Raw genomic sequence first — 17,513 nt, forward strand, 5'->3', positions numbered from 1 at the left:
GCTGCTGTCCAGCGTCTTCCCTCTACTAGACTGAAGTTAACTCCTTGAAGACGTATTTGTATTTTCTAGCTCCAAGACCTGGATCAGAAGAATCACCCAACTAACATTTTTTGAATGAAGTATATTCATGATTATAATGTGAAATTAGAAATCATGAATTCATCTTTCCTGATACCAGACAGGTTTTACTGAAGTCTCCTCGATTTGATTGCAGAGACACCACACATATATTATGAGGGAAGTTGTATTAGGTGTCCTCTAAAGTCCAATTCAATACTAAGGCTCTCTAATACTTTAGGAATAAAATGTACTGGGTTATGATAATGTTTCATATTTTCTTACTCCTAAGAGTACTTAGCATCTACACCATTGTTCATGTTATATATGCCAAACAACCAGATGAAAAAGTGAGAAATGCTGTCATGCATCCAGATATTTTACATAGTTGGTGCCAAACATCTGGGTGTTTAGAAACACTGACTGAATTTTTCACTTTTCACCTGGGTGTTTGGCATTGCACAGACAGAACAAATGGCAAGCAGACATCTTGGCAGAGCAAACACTGAAACATATGGACGTGGGTGATAGTGTCATAGAATTCAAGCTGTTTGCCACAGAAGGAGAAGTTCATAATGGCATTTTGATCAAAATGATATATTTTTGTTATTGAAGGGACTTCTCCTACAAGAGAGGCTCTTAACCTGCTTTGGGGTTGTGATAACTCTTTGGCTTTCCATCTTTATAGCCCACTATATAGGCCAGTTAATCACTCCATTTAGAAATCTGCCTGAGACTCTGGGAATCAGAAGGAGCTCAATGACTCACTGCTCACACTGAGGCAGTTTTGCTGAGTGACTTGTTCTTACCTTGTTTCCCGTGTGTTTTGGCCTTGTGTTTTGGCCTTGCCTGCAGTTTATACTGTAACTAAACCTCTAAAATTTTTAAATTAACTCCAGAAACTAGTCTTTGCCTCATATTTTCTAGTAACTGAACTGAATTCCAGCTTCTTCCCAGACTCCTAGAAGGAACACAGACCCTGTGTCCCTCTGCCAGTCACCTCAAATATCCTAGTTTAAATACTGTGCTTAGTTGAGACATGCTAGATGCTGCTGCTGTGATAAACTACCTTACAATTTCTGTGGTTTAAAACAACAACGTTTTCTCATTCACAGTATTTACCGTGAATATAGGATGTTCTCTAAGGCAAACACTTCTGTATTAGCTAATACTTCATTGACCAGGTTTCTCGGTTATCCCTTAGATATAGAAAGTCTGGAGGAAGGGTTGCTCTCAGTCTTAAAGCAAAAATTAGCCACACTAACTTCAAAATCGCAGGGTAATAGAGAGCTGATGTTGCTCAACAACCAGCAGACCCCCAATCTAAGGTGTAATGGTGCTTACAGGAAGTGGCTGTGAGTGCTCAGTAGATTTTGTGAAGGAAGACCCTGCAAGATGATGAAGATTCTACCTCCCAGGGCTTTTATGCTAGCCAAACAGCCTGCATTTAATTTTTCATCAAATTTTCATCTGTTTTTAGCTGAGCTCTCCCAAAACTTGCTTAAAATAAAAAAGACTGCAAATCTTCCCACCCTCCCCCGCCCCACTTCCAATAACTCCCATCACCAAGCTAACATATTTGAGTAAGAAGCAAAAGCAGAATATTGCTGGGAGAGGGGCAAAAAGCCTATGACAAGACCCTCTGTGACAGAGTACAAAGAGATGACCTTAACACCACAATCAGACCTGACTATGCTGGTAAATCAACCCCAGTGTAAACACTAGGTATCTCTACAGGAATTGGAATCCTTTGTTGCACTGAAGTTAACCACACCTACAACAAATCCAAAATCCAGATAAACTCCTCCTCATATGATTGGAAATAAACTCCTCATCATATGATTGGAAATAAACTCCTCATCATATGATTGGAAAGACTGGAAAGAGACACAGGCAGGTACATGTGAATATACACTAAGCTGGGGAGAAACAACCAGAAACTGCTAAGAAGAGCTCAGCTAAAGTAGATGAAAAATTGATAAAAAATTACATGCAGGCTGTTTGGTTAGCATAAAAGTCCTGGGAAGGAGAGAAATTGAGAGAGTCTGCGTCATCTAGCAGGCTCTTCCTTCACAAATCTACTGACTACTCATGGGGAAGATTGGAAAGCGACCTAAAAAGCCCCTGCGGTGGTGCAGGCTGGGAAAAGGGAGGAGCAAGTGGAAGGAAAGGATGAGAAACTCTAACCAGCTCCTTCTTCCAAACCTCTACTGTGGAACAAAAGCCTTAATATGTGACAAAAGAGCAGGCATTGCTGCACTTGGGACACTAGTCAAAACTTATAGCAGCCAGAGTAGGCAACAGAAGAACCCATCTACTAGGATAATGCCAAGATTATGAATGAAGTCCATAAATAAATCCAGAAGATAGGTGCTAGAACCAAGAAAGGTCACACACTAAGACTGAGCCTTGCTCAAAACAACAAAGACTGCAAATCTTCCCACCCCCCACCACTTCTAGTAACTCCCATGACCAAGCTAACATATTTAAATAACAAGTAAGAGTAGAATATTGCTGGAAAAGGGGCAAAATGAGGAACAAAAGCATATGGCAAAACCTTCTCTGAGACAAAGTACAAAGAGATGACCTTAACACCACAATCAGACCCTTTCTGTGCTGGTAAATCAACCCAAATGTAAACACTAGATATCTCTACAGGAGTTGGAATCCTTTGTTGCACTGAGGTTAACCACACCTACAATAAACCTAAAATCCAGATAAACTCCTCATCATACTTGTATTAATTTGATCTTCTTCATGAAAGACCTGGTGGAAGGAAATTCCTTTTACTATGTCTTTCTTTGGATACTTAATTATAACTTGATTGTTCAATTAACCCTAAAATACATCTGTAAGTAGATTACTTAAATCTATTCATTGGAAGCATCTGGGGTGAATTCTTTTCCCTTCTAGAACCCTGATACTTTTATACGCAGTGATAAACAATACATTTTATTCTTTCTCAAACTTTCTAAAAATTTGTACAAATTTATGGGGCATGTGAAATTTTGTTACATGTATTTAATGCATGGTGAACAAGTCAGGTTATTAAGGTATCCTCACCCAAATACATTTTTATTAACTATAGTCACCCTACTCTGTTATCAAACACTGAATTTATTCCTTTTATCTAACTGTATGTTTGTACCCTTTAACCCACTTCTCTTCATCCTTCCCTCTCTGTCTCACTCACCCCTACCAGTCTGTTATCTATCTTTCTACTTTCTGCCTCCTTGAGATAAACTATTTTAGCTTTCATGTATAAGAGAGAACATGCAATATTGTTTTGTGTGTGTGCATGGCTTATTTCACTTAAAATAATGGTATCCAGATTCATTCATGTTGCTGCAGATGATATGATTTTAATCTTTCCTATGGGTGGGTAGTGTTTCATTGTGTATATATACCACATGTTCTTTATCCATTTATCTGTTGATGGACACTTAGTTTGATCTTTGGTATTATAAATAGTGCTACAGCAAACATGTAAGTGCAAGTATCCCTTTAATATATTGATTTCTTTTCCTTGGGTAGATACCCAGTAGTAGAATTTTTGGACAAAATAGTAGTTCTATTTTTAGTTTTTGAGAGAGCTCCATACTGATTTCTAGAGTGGGCATACTAGTTTACATTCTAACCAAGAGTATTTAAGAGTTCCCTTTTCTCTGTTTCTTCCTAACATCTATCATTTTTTTTGTCTTTTTAATAATAGTCATTTTGACTGAGGTAATACTTCATTGTAGTTTTGATTTGCATTTTTTTCAGATGTTTGGCAATGTTGAGCATTTTTTTTGTACAACTGTTGGTCATTTGTATTTCTTCTCTTGAGAAATGCCTATTCATGCCCTTTGCCCACTTCGTAATGGGATAATTTGTTTTCTTCCTGATGAGTTATTTGAGTTTCTGGTGCATTCTGGATGTTAGTATCCTGTTGGAAAAATAGTTTGTAAATATTTTCTCCCATTTAGCAAGTTGTCTCTTCATTCTGTTTATTATTTCTTTTGCTGTACAGAAGCTTTTTAGTTTAATTAAGTCCCATTTGCCAATTTTTGTTTTTTGTTGCCTGTATCGTTCAGGTCTTAGTCATAAACTATTTGCCTAGGCCAATGACTAGAAGAGTTTTTCCTTGGCGTTTTTCTAGTAATTCTATAGTTTTTGGTATTACATTTATATCTTTAATCTAGTTTGAGTTGATTTATGTAGATGGTAAGAGACAGGGGTAGAGTTTCATTCTTCTGTGTGTGGATATCCAATTTTCCTATCATCATTTATTATAGAGGGTCTGTTAGTCTGTTCTCACACTGCTATGTAGAATGGCCTTAAACTGGGTAATTTATAAAGGAAAGAAGCTTAATTGACTCACAGTTAAGTCTGGCTGGGGAGGCTTCAGGAAACTTTCAAGCATTGTGGAAGGGGAAGCAAACACTTCATTTTCACATAGCAGCAGGAGAGAGAAGTGCTGAGCAAAAAGGGTAAAGACCCTTATAAAACCATAAGATCTGGTGAGAACTCACTCACTATCACGAGAACAGCAAGAGGGTAACTGCCCTATCACTAAAGTACCTCAGACCAGGTCGCTCCCACAACATGTGGGAATTATGGGAACTACAATTCAAGATGAGATTTGGGTGCAAACATAGCCAAACCATATCAGAGAGCGTCCTTTCCTTAATGTAAGTTATTGTCAGCTTTGCAAAAGATCAGTTGACACTAAATATGTGGCTTTATTTCAGGGCTCTCCATTCTGTTTTGTTGGCCTGTCTGTCTTTGTTTATATCAATACTATTTTTTTTTTGGTTATTATAGCCTTGTAATATATTTTGAAGTCAGGTAATGTGATACGTATAGCTTTGTTTTTTTTTGTTTGTTTGTTTTTTGTTTTTTGTTTTTTTTTTTTTTTGCTTAGGATTGTTTTGACTACTTGGAGTCTTTTTAATTCCATATGAATTTTAAGAATTTTTTTTCTAATTCTATGAAGAATGATGTTAGTATTTTGATAGGAATGTCACAGAATCTGTACACTGCTTTGGGTAATATCATTTTAACAATATTAATTATTCTGATCTATGTGTATGGGATGTCTTCCCATTTTTTTGTCTCCTCTTCCATTTCTTTCATTTCTTTGTATATGTTTTATGTGTATGTGTTTATGTGTGTTGTGTGTATGTGTTTTGCAGAGGTTTTATACCTCCTTGGTTAAATTTCTTAGGTATTCTATTTTTGGTAGCTATTGTAAAAGGGATTGCCTTCTTGATTCTTTCATGACTATATCGTTATTCACACATAAAAACACTACTGATTTTTGTACCTTGATTTTGCATCCTGAAACTTTACTGAATTCATTTCGCATATCTAAAATGTTTTTGGTGGAGTCTCTAGGTTTTTATAAATATAAGATCATATTATCAGTAAAAAGGCAATTTGACTTCCCCTTTTCCAATTTGGATGACTTTTATTTCTTACTTATTAATTTATTTTTTATTATGCTTTAAGTTCTGGGATACATGTGTAGAACATGTAGGTTTGTTACATAGGTATACATATGCCATGGTAGTTTGCTGCACCCATCAACCCATCACCTACATAAGGTATTTCTTCTAATGCTATCCCTTCCATATCCCATCCCACGACAGGCCCTAGTGTGTGATGTTCCCCTCCTTGTGTCCATATGATAGACTGGATAAATAAAATGTGGCACATATACACTATGGAATACTATGCAGCCATAAAAAAGGATGAGTTCCTGTCTTTGCAGGGATATGGATGAAGCTGGAAACCATCATTCTCAGGAAACTAACATAGGAACAGAAAACCAGACACTGTATGTTCTGACTCATAAGTGGGAGCTGGAAAATGAGAATACATGGACTTTTACAGTATTTCTTTCTCTTGCCTGATTGCTCTGGCTAGAACTTCCAGTACTATGTTGAATAGAAGAGATTAAAGTAGGAATCATTATACTTACTCCATTTCTTAGAGGAAACACTTTCAACTGTTGATTGTCTCTATTTTGTTTAGTTCTGCAGTAATCTTCATTATTTCTTTACTTCTACTAATTTGAAGTTTGGTTTGTTCTTGCTTTTCTAGTTCCTTGAGGTGCAACACTATTTTATTTGAAAATTTTCTACCTTTTTGATGTCTTTATTGCTACAGACTTTTAGCACTGCTCTTGCTGTATTGCATTGGATTTGGTATGTCATGTTTCAATTTGCATTTGTCTCAAGATTATTTTTCTTTCCTCCTTGATTTCTTCCTTGAGCTAATGGTGTTCAAAAGCATCTTCTTTAATTTTCATGTATTTGTAACTTTCCAAAATTCCCCTTGTTATTGATTTCTATTTTTATTCCATTGTAATCTGGGAAGATCCTTGATATGATTTTAATTTTTTAAAATGTGATGAAAGTTATTTCATAGCCTAACGTATGGTCAATCATGGAGAATGCTCCATGTGTTGATGAAAACAATGTACATTCTTCAGTTGTTGGGTAAAATGTTCTGCAAATGTGTGATAGTTTCATTTGGCCTAAAGTCTAGTTTAAATCCAGTGTTTCTTTGTTGATTTTCTGTCTACGTGGTCTGTCTAATGCTGAGAGAGAGGGTGTTGATGCCCTCTACTATTTTTTTATTGCAGTGTATCTCTCTCTTTAGATCTAGTAATATTTACTTTATGAATATGGATACTCTGGTACTATGTGCATATATATTTATAATTGTTATATCTTTCTGCTAAATCAATCCTTTTATCGTCATGTATTGACCTTCTCTATCTTTTTTCTTTTTTTAATCTTTTTTATTTAAAGTCTGTTTTATCTGATACAAATATAGCTACTCTTGCTTGCTGTTGGTCTCTGTTTCTGCGAACTATCTTCTTCCATTCCTTTACTTTTTTTCTATATGTGTCTTTACTAGCCCACTGATGGTATATGCTGTGTTGGTATTCGTAGATTATGTTGGCCCAACCTCAGACCCCAGAAGGAGTGTTCCAATGCCAAAGGTTGTGAATTCAGCTTTGGGAAATTTGGGCAAATGTGTTGGGCAATTTCCATGCCCCTGGATGGCATGTTTGAGTACTAGGGGCATAACACTGTGCTGCAGGAATTCTTCTCAGGCTCCAAAGTAGTGCATTCTAGCACTAGCTGTGATATGCAGGAAGAGGATGCTCTATAGGCCCCTGACAAAATGCTCTGCTGTGGGCAGTGGCAGCTGCATTATACGCCTGCCACTTGGGAGGCAGGCTACACTCAATGGAAGCAGCACAGGCAGATAGCTGTGGGAGAGGTGTTTTTCCCATCCCTTAGCCCTGCAGTAGCCCACAGAACTGGTGGTAAAATTTGTCCTCACAAAGTGTGACAGTGCCTGGCTTCCCTTCTCCCTCTTTAGCCTGGGGGCAGTAACAGCAGCATTAGTTCTGGCCTCAAGGCAAGACACAAGCCTTTGGAATCCAGGCTCTCAGAATTGTGTCAGCTGCGGGCCTATGATTAGAGGGTGAGTGGTGGGGGTGCCCTCTCTCAGCTGGAGCAGCATAGGTGGGTAGCAGAAAGGAGTCCAGTTTGCTTGTGCTTTGGTTTCACAGAAGCCATAGCAACAGCAGTGGGATTTGTACTTATGTCATATTAAAGTGCCTGCCCTTCCTTCCTCCTCCTTGGCCAGGGAGGAGAGCAGAAGTGTTGGCCTCAAGGCAGGACACAGTCGTTTGAGAGCTTAGTTGTCAGAATGGCACTAAGCTGCAGCGGCTCAGGGATCAGAAGCCTGTGGGATGCAGTGTAAGTTCTCTCTCTCTAAAGCAATGCCATCGTGCAGTCTCTAGGCAGCTCCCCATGTGAGTCCTGAGGCCTGCATGGATTGAGAGGTTCTCTTGTAGCTAGGATTGTAAAAGTTTCTAGCAGAAATGTGGAGCCCTGGGGGATTGTCACTTACCTTTCTCCCTCATCCGGGTGTTTTTCCCAGTTCCCAGCTGGTCTCTGCTGGGCAGGGTGCCTAATTTCCCTCTCCTTCTTTGTTTTTGGTTGTTCTGATTGCTTCTGCATTGAATACCAGTGTTCTTTTTTAGATAATTTATTTGAAATGTGAAAGTTTACTTGATATTTTGGTCCCCTTTTGTGAAGGAGGCATGTAGTAGCTGCATCTAGTCAGCCATCTTGTACTCCTCTCCCTGTTTCTAAAACTTTCAATACTGCACTCTTTTCAAGATTTGTATAATAATGTTTGACTTTGAACTCATCTTCAGGGGCTATTTTCAGAGGGCATTTATATTTACCTTATTATAGAGCTATCCTTTATAGTGGAAGTTTGCTGTTATGTCCACTTCTTCCTAACATTGTCAGCCCGTTGTTTTTTACTCGATCTTCTGTAGCTATATTTCACTTTCCAGAACACACTATGTTCTGATTTAATCTGGGCATGTGGATATGTTATTCTTTATTTTCCTCTTTTTTCTATTTAATAAACTTCAATAAATTCTGAAGATCTCAGTTCCTTTAGAAAAATCTTCTAGGACCTTTTCCCAAACCCGGGGGCTCCCCATATGGGCAGCATACGCATTCTTTTCATAACATTTATCATACTGTGCTATACTGTTCTCTTTACTGCTACATATCTCACAGTAAAATCTGAAAATTGTAAGAATAGGAATAATGTCTTCCTTCTACTCTGCCTAGCATAATGTCTGAATTGAGTAAATATTTAATAGATGCTATTTTCTATTACATTCCTTTAATGAAACAAAGGACTGACACATTAAATATGTCAGCTTCCAAATTTAGTGTGAAAATTTCTAGGAAGAAATTAGTATATTTGGGATTCAACATCTCTATATACTTAACACAGACAAGCCCATTGCTCAGCATTGATAGATGCTAAGGAAGTTGAAGAGTCCAGAAAGACATAGTAAGAGCTCTTAACACTTAGTAGTACATCGAGAATCAAATTCATGTTTTACATTGGCATTTTACTGAAAGTCTTTTAATGGTATTTTATTAATGATTATTTACAAGAGTCAATGATTATTTGACAGGCATATGTTGGCTATAAAATTTGTTCAAGAGACTGATGAAACAAAAGTTGTCTAAGATCAATTTTTTAAAACATAAATTTTATTAATTTTAAGATAGTCAAATAATCTTTATATAACACCCACTATCACTATAATGTTAATTATAACTTATTTTAATTAAAATTATGATCATCATACCACAACTCAGACATTCTGTGCTAAGTGTTAGGTACCTTGGTAAGTATTTTTCTTGGGTTTCCTCATTTTGCTTGGAACTTCCTCAGCAGTGCTAGGATATAGTAAATGCTATTGCTGTTTTCTAAATAATGGCACTGAAGCTTAGCTAGTTCATGTAACGTATACAATGCCACATATCTAGTGAACAACAAAACAGAATCAAATCACAGAGAAACTTACTCCATATCTTAAGTGCTATACTAGAGCTAAATTGTAGACCATTCAAAAGATATAATTAAAATAAGCCTTAATTCTTACCATCCTGATAAAGAGGAGTGCTGTGACATACACTAGACTATTTTCTGTATCTGTAAGTTTATGCTTTTGTAGCTGGATTGATTGTACATCTTTCATCTATCTTTCCAATTAAATTTTTGTGCTTTCTCCTTTTGGAAAATACTTGCATAATCTCTAATGACCACATGCTAACCTGGAATATGAATCTATCACTGTTTTTTAAGAAAAAAAATTCTTATTATGAAACTAAGCAATAACCCTTTAGGTGGCATGTGTATATGCACGTGCACAGATATGAAAAATAATAAAATTTTAAAATTCTACTTTTTAAAGGAATAGAAAAGATAGACTCTTTTATTTTTTTAAAAGAAATAATATATTGAATATTTAATGACCATATATTTATTGCTCTTTCAAAACTTGTTTTCTTTTAGGAATTGTTACTTAGACAAAGTTTAGTCTTTTTCCAGTAGATGGTATTTATATTCTTGTATAAGTGTTTTGTGAATGTCCTAGAGTATTTTGCTCTTAGACTTATATATAGAGAGATAAAAATATAGATTACGTATCTATAAATGTATATATTATTTAAATTGTTGCATATAAATAATTTAGGAAATATATAAATATGTAAATGCACATACATATATGTGCATGTTTGTGTGCGTGTGTGTGTATGTTAAAGGTTCTTTAATTAGATAGATTTTGCTTTTTATCTAACTTAGTACTTGTTCATTTTTTATTACCCTGATCAAGATTGTCTGTTTTAAATCTTGAAACTTGAGAAGGAAGTACCTGCCTCTGTTTAAATAACTTTACATGATATTTAATTCTCTGATGTTCACAGAGCCACATAAATATTTTAAGATGAGAAAATGGTAATGTTATTATAAATTATTTTAGAATATTTGTTGATTCTGCTAGCTTTTTTCCCCTGCTAAGTTTTGTCCAAGACAATTAGTAAGGATTTTCCTGGTTCTGAAGCCAGCACAGTTAATTGGGGAGCATCTGTTCTGTGTTAATTATGTGTAGTTTAATGAAAGTCCAAATTGATCTGATCCTTCTCCAGCTCTCAAATTTTTCCATTTACCTCTTCAATGTGCAGAATTTGGAGGCATTTGAAACCTGATTTGTAACTGAGCAATTGACATTAGGTAACATGGAGTCTTAAGGGAGTTTTCAAGAGGATTTAAGTCATAATTGAGCATCTGAGGGGCTGGGGTGAGACACTTCATCCCAGTGGAGCTGACAACATTAGGAATGCTTATGTGGCATTATCTATAATTCCAATTCCAAATCCAACTGGATTTTTAAAGGAAAATTACATAGAAAATGTGCTCATTTTCAATAAATGTTATAACTAATTTCTTGCGTTATGATGTAGGATTTGTTGGAGATAAGGTTAGCTAATGCATCCATTTCCCATACTTGGCCCTATTAACATTGTTGAATATTTATAAAATCCTGCCACAGGTATTTATCTGAGATATATTTCTGAATGATCACAAATATATAGACATATATTAATTCTCAAAGATTTCTTTTTTCTCCCTTGTCTCTGAAATGAAACAATGATTTGCATCTTAACTACAACACAGTTCCCCAGACAAAGTTGCTCAGTTAAGTTAGGCCCACTAAGTTCCAGAAAATGTGCCGGGGATTTCACTAACACAGACCTGGGGTGGGCAGACACAAAGAGGAGCCAAGTGTTTATTTGCAATAATGATGAGGATTTAATTATGTGAGATTTAAAGGAGGTAAAGAGTAAAATCACTCCAGGAAGGGAGAAGTGCCCACGTAGAGGCCAGGAGATGAAAAAGTCATGGTAGAATTGAGGGCCTGAAAGAATACCTGGCCCTAGAATTCAAAGCATGAGGAAGGAGAGGATGGAGCCAGATAATACAGGGAAATGGCCCTGAGTTAAGAGTTATCCAATGGCTCAGGCAGGAGTAATGTCTGAATAGATTCTTCTTTTACCAAGACCACTCTGGTTACTTTAGACAGAATGGTTTGGAGGAGGGTGAAACCAGAGACTCCCACACTATCCCTATTAAAATACAATGGGAAAATCTATCAAGGATATTACAATTAAAATAGATAGTTCAATCTGTGCAAGAACTCTAATTTTCTGATAATCTTTACAAATTTGACCCTTGCATTCAGACATTGTCTGGTCCTAAAGCAATGTACCTCATCAACATTAAAAACTCAGTGGCACACCCTTCTTTCTCAAATGTTTTCTATTTATGGACATTTCTGGGGAGTTGTATCTTTCTTCATCTGGAAATAATATTGTCATTGAAATAACAGAGGGGCAGTGGCTTTAGAAAGAAGAAGACGGAGTATTTTCTATTCTCTTAGTGGTAATGATGTTTTTTGACTATCTGAAAGTCTCAGTATGACAACTCTATCTCAGCCCCTAAATTAATAAATAATTTAGGGATGGTGATATGAATAAGCAGTAAATCTTTTCAATTTTAAGCAATATTATAAAGTCATAATGATATGGTTCTTGAAAATCTTTCCTAGGGAGGAAATGAGGAAAAAGCTACCAGAAAGAACTGTAAGAGATGAATAGAGATGGGTAATCACAACAACTTTGATCATTCAGTGAGGTCAAAGCATATCAAGCATTTCTCTCACACAGATTTTTCTGACAGTTTGAAGAAGGTAATCACATAGGAAATTGTAATTGAATAGGTAGATCACAGGGAATCAGAGACTTTAAAATAGGGAAGAAAAAATGTCTTAAGAAAGCTAAAGTTATTCATGCCATCAAGAAAGCCTCTAGGTTTCATAGCCAAGAAATTGTAACTGAATAGGTAGATCACAGGGAGTCAGAGACTTTAAAATGGAAAAAAAAAAAAGGTCTTAGAAAGCTAAAGTTATCCTTGCCATCGAGAAGTACCTTAGACCCCATAGCCAAGAAGACCATGTTTCAAAAGGACAGAAATGGACAATTAGCTGTCCCCAAACTGTATCTGGCAATCTACACTCTGGTCAGACTTGCGTTAAAATAGACTCAGAAACTTTCACCTTATGAACTAATCTATTTATCTAAATTTGCTTGTATTTTTCTGCATTTCCCAAAGCAGTTGCCACCTAATGATGCTGATTCTGTCCATTTACATGGCAGTAGGCAAGGATCATTTATCACTCATCTGCTAGTATAAAAAATACAGCAACTTCACAAATGAGGGGCAAAAGCATAACATTTTATGTTGTCTAATACTGATATAACTTCCATTGATTCATGAAATTAATTGAGTAATTATTTCTCCTAAAGACATGTTATTTTTGTTGAGCAAAAGGTTTGTATATTTTAAAGGCAGTCAATGGTCTATAACAAATTGTAGCCTCTTTTGCTGTCAAAGGATAATCTAATTTCCCTTTTGCTTACTAAGAAAGCTGGTGTTAAAATTCATTATTTTTAAAGTCTTCGACAATGATTAATATAATTAATATGGTCATTGTTTTTATTGTTATTCTTTCGTCAAACTGCTCTTAACCCATGAACTGACAAGCACAATCATAAAAATTATAAATGAAACATTTGCATATGTTATATTAATTAAAACTTTATAACTTCCTTCTAACACTGAAATTATATGTTAATAGCTTTTCCAAATGACATCAGTACGTAAATGGATCTGAACTTACTTGATAAAAGTTGATCAGTGTAGATTTGAGAACTTGTCTAACCAATATTATGGATACTCCCCCAAAAAAACGTTACTGAGCTGTTCCAAACTTCTTGATTTACAAAACCTGTGGAATTTCTAGTATGCATTATGGCCACATCTGTGTATTTTATGGGTATGGACAATAATCAAAGACTTCATTTAACTTACTCTTTCTTTGTAGTAAGGCCTTTATTTATCCTGCCAAAAGCAAGCCAAAACTCAGATGGGTGAGGTTAGACTAATTAGAGAAAAAAAAATGTGATTGTAAAATCTGGCATAAGATATAGTGCCCATGTGCATTTCAGGGTCCTTTACTGAACCATTTAGTATTTTACAAAATCAATTCAATAACACATGTATACACAGATATAGGTCACAGATGTCTCCACCACAAGCACTTATATATTTTTAATTGTTATAAAGTATCTAGGGATTTAGTTACTTCAAGCTGAGTAGTTGAGTAGAAAACAACCATATAATACATACTAACTTTGCAAAAATCACTATATAAAAACTTAGAGTTTATTTGTAGAAGTATAGCTGTGGATGCTGGACATAGTGGTCAGACTTGTAATCTCAGCACTTTGAGAGGCCAAGGTTGGAAGATTGCTTGAGCCTAGGAGTTTGAGATGAGCCTGGGCAAGACGGCATGACCCCATCTCTACAAAATAATAATAATAATAATAATAATAAATATTATCTAGGCATGGTGATGCATGTGGTCTCAGCTACTTGGGAGGCTGAGGCAGAAGGATCCCTTGAGTGCAGGAGTTCAAGGCTGCAGTGAACTGTGATCTCACCACACTGCACCCCAGCCTGGATGACACAGTGAGACTTCATCTCTTTAAAAAAAAAAAGTATAGCAGTGTATCATGGTGTTTAAGAAGAATGATTCTAGAACCATATTGCCTAAATTCAGTTCCTGAAAATTCAGTTTCATTCATTAGCTGTGTGAAATTAGGCAAGTGTTTATCCTCTTGAGACTCAATTTTCTGATTTGAAATTGGAAATATTAATATATTTATGGCTGAAGTTTATGTTAAGGTTAACTGAATTATTTCACATCAAGCACTTAGTGATGAAAGCTATCACATCATAAGTTCTCAAAACATTTATATGCTTATATATTACACATTATTTGATATGATACATGTTATGCATTATTTAAATGTTCTATATTATTGTATAATTATAATGTCTTTTTTAATCAGAGCACTTAAATCTGAGGTAATAATTAACTGATCAAATGTATCTGTATTATTTGTACACAATATATTTCAAAAGAACTTTATAAACACTAGGTCATTTTCAGAAGAAAATGGGCTAGGTAATGAAATATGGATATATGATATTATAAGAAGAATTGCTAAAGAGTCCACAGTGTTAAGAATGGAGGTTGAAAAATAACATACTTTCAAATGTTATAATACTGTTTGAGAGAATTCATTTAAGAAAAACTAAGATCAAAGGATAGAATAATCATCATAGAAGGATTTAGTCACTTATCCAAAATATTAACTTGGCATCCACTATGTGTTAGATACTGTGCAGTCTGAGGATAAAAATGAAAAAAAAAGTTTGCTTTACATGTACATGCTTACTGAGAGGAAATAGGCTTAATTCAATAATCATAATATTAAAACACTTTGACAATAAGTAAATAGTATTTATACTAGGAGAGCGTACAATAGAGGATTTTACCTGGTTCAGGGAGCTAACAGGAGGGTTGATATGAATGCCAAAAACGGATAGACATTAAAACACTGACTAGCAAGGGGAAGTTTTCCAAGAAGATGAAACAGTATATGCAAACATCCTAAAGTCAGAAACAGAACAAATCCATGGAACTCAAAAGTTGGCATGGTCTCAGGAAATGCACAAGTCGGGGTCACATTAAGGACTTTTGCCTTTATCCAAGAAGCAAAAGAAAGTATTAAAAGACTAAGATAAATGTAATATGATCCATTTCATGTTGAAAAGATTGCTCTGCCTATAGTATGAGACAGTGATTAGAGGATGGCTACAGTAAGCATAGGTAGAACTAGGTAGGGCTGTGGAAATGATTTAACCCTCTTCTCCTATCTCCCAAATGATAGAGGTTTTCACTGAAGTAATCATTATAGAAGTGAAGTTGTGAATGGATTGGAGAGAATGTTTGGGGTTTCAATTGTTAAAAGTATTCTAATGGCTAGGCACATTGGTTCATGCCTTGTAATCTCACCACTTTGGGAAGCTGAGGCATGAGGATCACTTGAGCCCAGAAGTTCAAGGATATAGAGAGCTATGATCACACCACTACGTTCCAGCTGAGGCAACAGAGTGGGACCCTGTTAAAAAAAAAAAAAAATCTAGTCCAATACCAGTGAAATTCTTGTTCCTGGAAATGTTCAGGCAGAAACAGAATGACTAACTTACTTGCTGGAAACTAAGGAATGTAAATTACTGAACTAGAGCATGACTGACCTCTCAGGTTCCTTACAATGTTATGATTGTACAATGTTCAATCCATTTATCCTACAGAATAAGAGTAGTATAAGCTAACAGAAGAGGCTCAATTTCTTGTAATATTTTCTCCAAAAGATGAGAATTGCAGCCAAAGATAAAATAAGAGAAAAACATTCATTTTGAACTGGTTTTGAATTTCTTGTCTGCCATTTAGTAGATATGTGGTATTGGTGAGAATGGAACTTTTCCAGATCTCAGCTTTTTCATCTGTAAACAAGGTAATTAATACTCACATTGGGGCTGATGTGATGATCCAGGGAGACAATGGTACAAAATAAGGGTCAATTATTATTAATGACATTTTTTTAACATTTAAAATTAAAATATCATTTCTTAGAATTATTCTTCCTGTTTAAATAAATACAGTGCAGACTTAAAATTATCAGAAGTTTCTTTAGAGAGTGGACATAAATGTATACAATAGTTTTTTGACTCATTAATTGTAGCAGGTAATGGAGATGAGCCTGTCTAAAGCCATTGATAATTATCTTTTTTATTGTCAGTCTCTGTCGTAAAGGCTAGAGAGCTAAAGTATTCACCTTGTCAGACTACCTTTGCAACAAGGGATGATTCTTTAGCACATTTTTGTCCAATGAGCTGTAGCAGAAAGTTTTGTGGAGGGTTCATTTTTATAAGACAAAGCCTCCTAGAGTAAAAGGCTTTTAGACTGTCTACTTTCTTTCTGTTTGGAATATGGAGATGCCCAGAGATGTTTCTGCTATCCTGCTACCAAGAGAACAAAAGCCAGAGTAGAAGGAGAAAATGAGGAGAAGAGGGGATCCTGATGACTTTGTTTAAACTTAATGTAGCTGGACAGCTCCCTGGGCTGATTTTTCTTTGGTGTAACTAAACATTTTACTTTTTTAAGTCATGTTTTCTGTTGTTCTCACCTAAACACAATCCTAACCCATGCATTGTAATGGCAAAGTTAGTACAGGGCAGATTGTGTTATCCAAATTAAGAGTATGCCTCCTAAACTTATATACATGTGATGTTCCATTCCAGGATACATCCAGGTTGTTACAAAGTGTGTTTTGAAACATAAATTGATTCTCTGTCCCATTCCACCCTAAGCAAATGGCTAGTAATAATTTGGCCATATTGCTGTCTAGTTTGGTATAACGAAATAGCTACCAGCAAGCAACAAAATCACCTTCCAATTAAGAATATGATGAATATATCTACTGCCTAGTATTCGCAATTGGAAAATCTGTGCAATCCACTGGTATCTACTATTCTCCCGTTGAAAGTCTTGGTGGTTAAGCAGAATATCTGGATTTCAATCAGAATATAGAAAAAGTTGCAGATTATAAAATGCTTTCATGAGAGTACATAACAATGGGTAATGTCTAATAAAGAAAATGAAATTTTACACTAACACTTTTAATGGCATAGGAAATATACTTTCAGCTTTCACTAAAGGTACTAATGTACTACCTTATTAATTCAAATGCATTTTGCATTCCACCACAGAAACTGAATTTTCCGATGGTACAAAACTTTAGGAATCATCTCTTTTAGGATGTCGAATAATCTTACATTGCCTTTTCTCATCAGTGGCAGATCAGAGACATGCCCTCAAATCGACTAAATTTCATGAATCTCTCTAAACTTAACATTTTGGAGACATGAATGTGTGAAAAATATTTTAGTAGAAATTCATAATAGTATTGCTCCATAGAATAAATTTATTTCAATGTTCTTGAATAATTCTCTGTAATAAGGATTGTTCAAGGTACTTGGAGATATAAAAGTTCATCTTTGAATAGATATTGGAGACAGACCCATTCACATATAAAAAC

This window comes from Saimiri boliviensis, chromosome 2, assembly GCF_048565385.1.
Source record: "Saimiri boliviensis isolate mSaiBol1 chromosome 2, mSaiBol1.pri, whole genome shotgun sequence".
In the NCBI taxonomy this organism is placed as follows: domain Eukaryota; kingdom Metazoa; phylum Chordata; class Mammalia; order Primates; family Cebidae; genus Saimiri; species Saimiri boliviensis.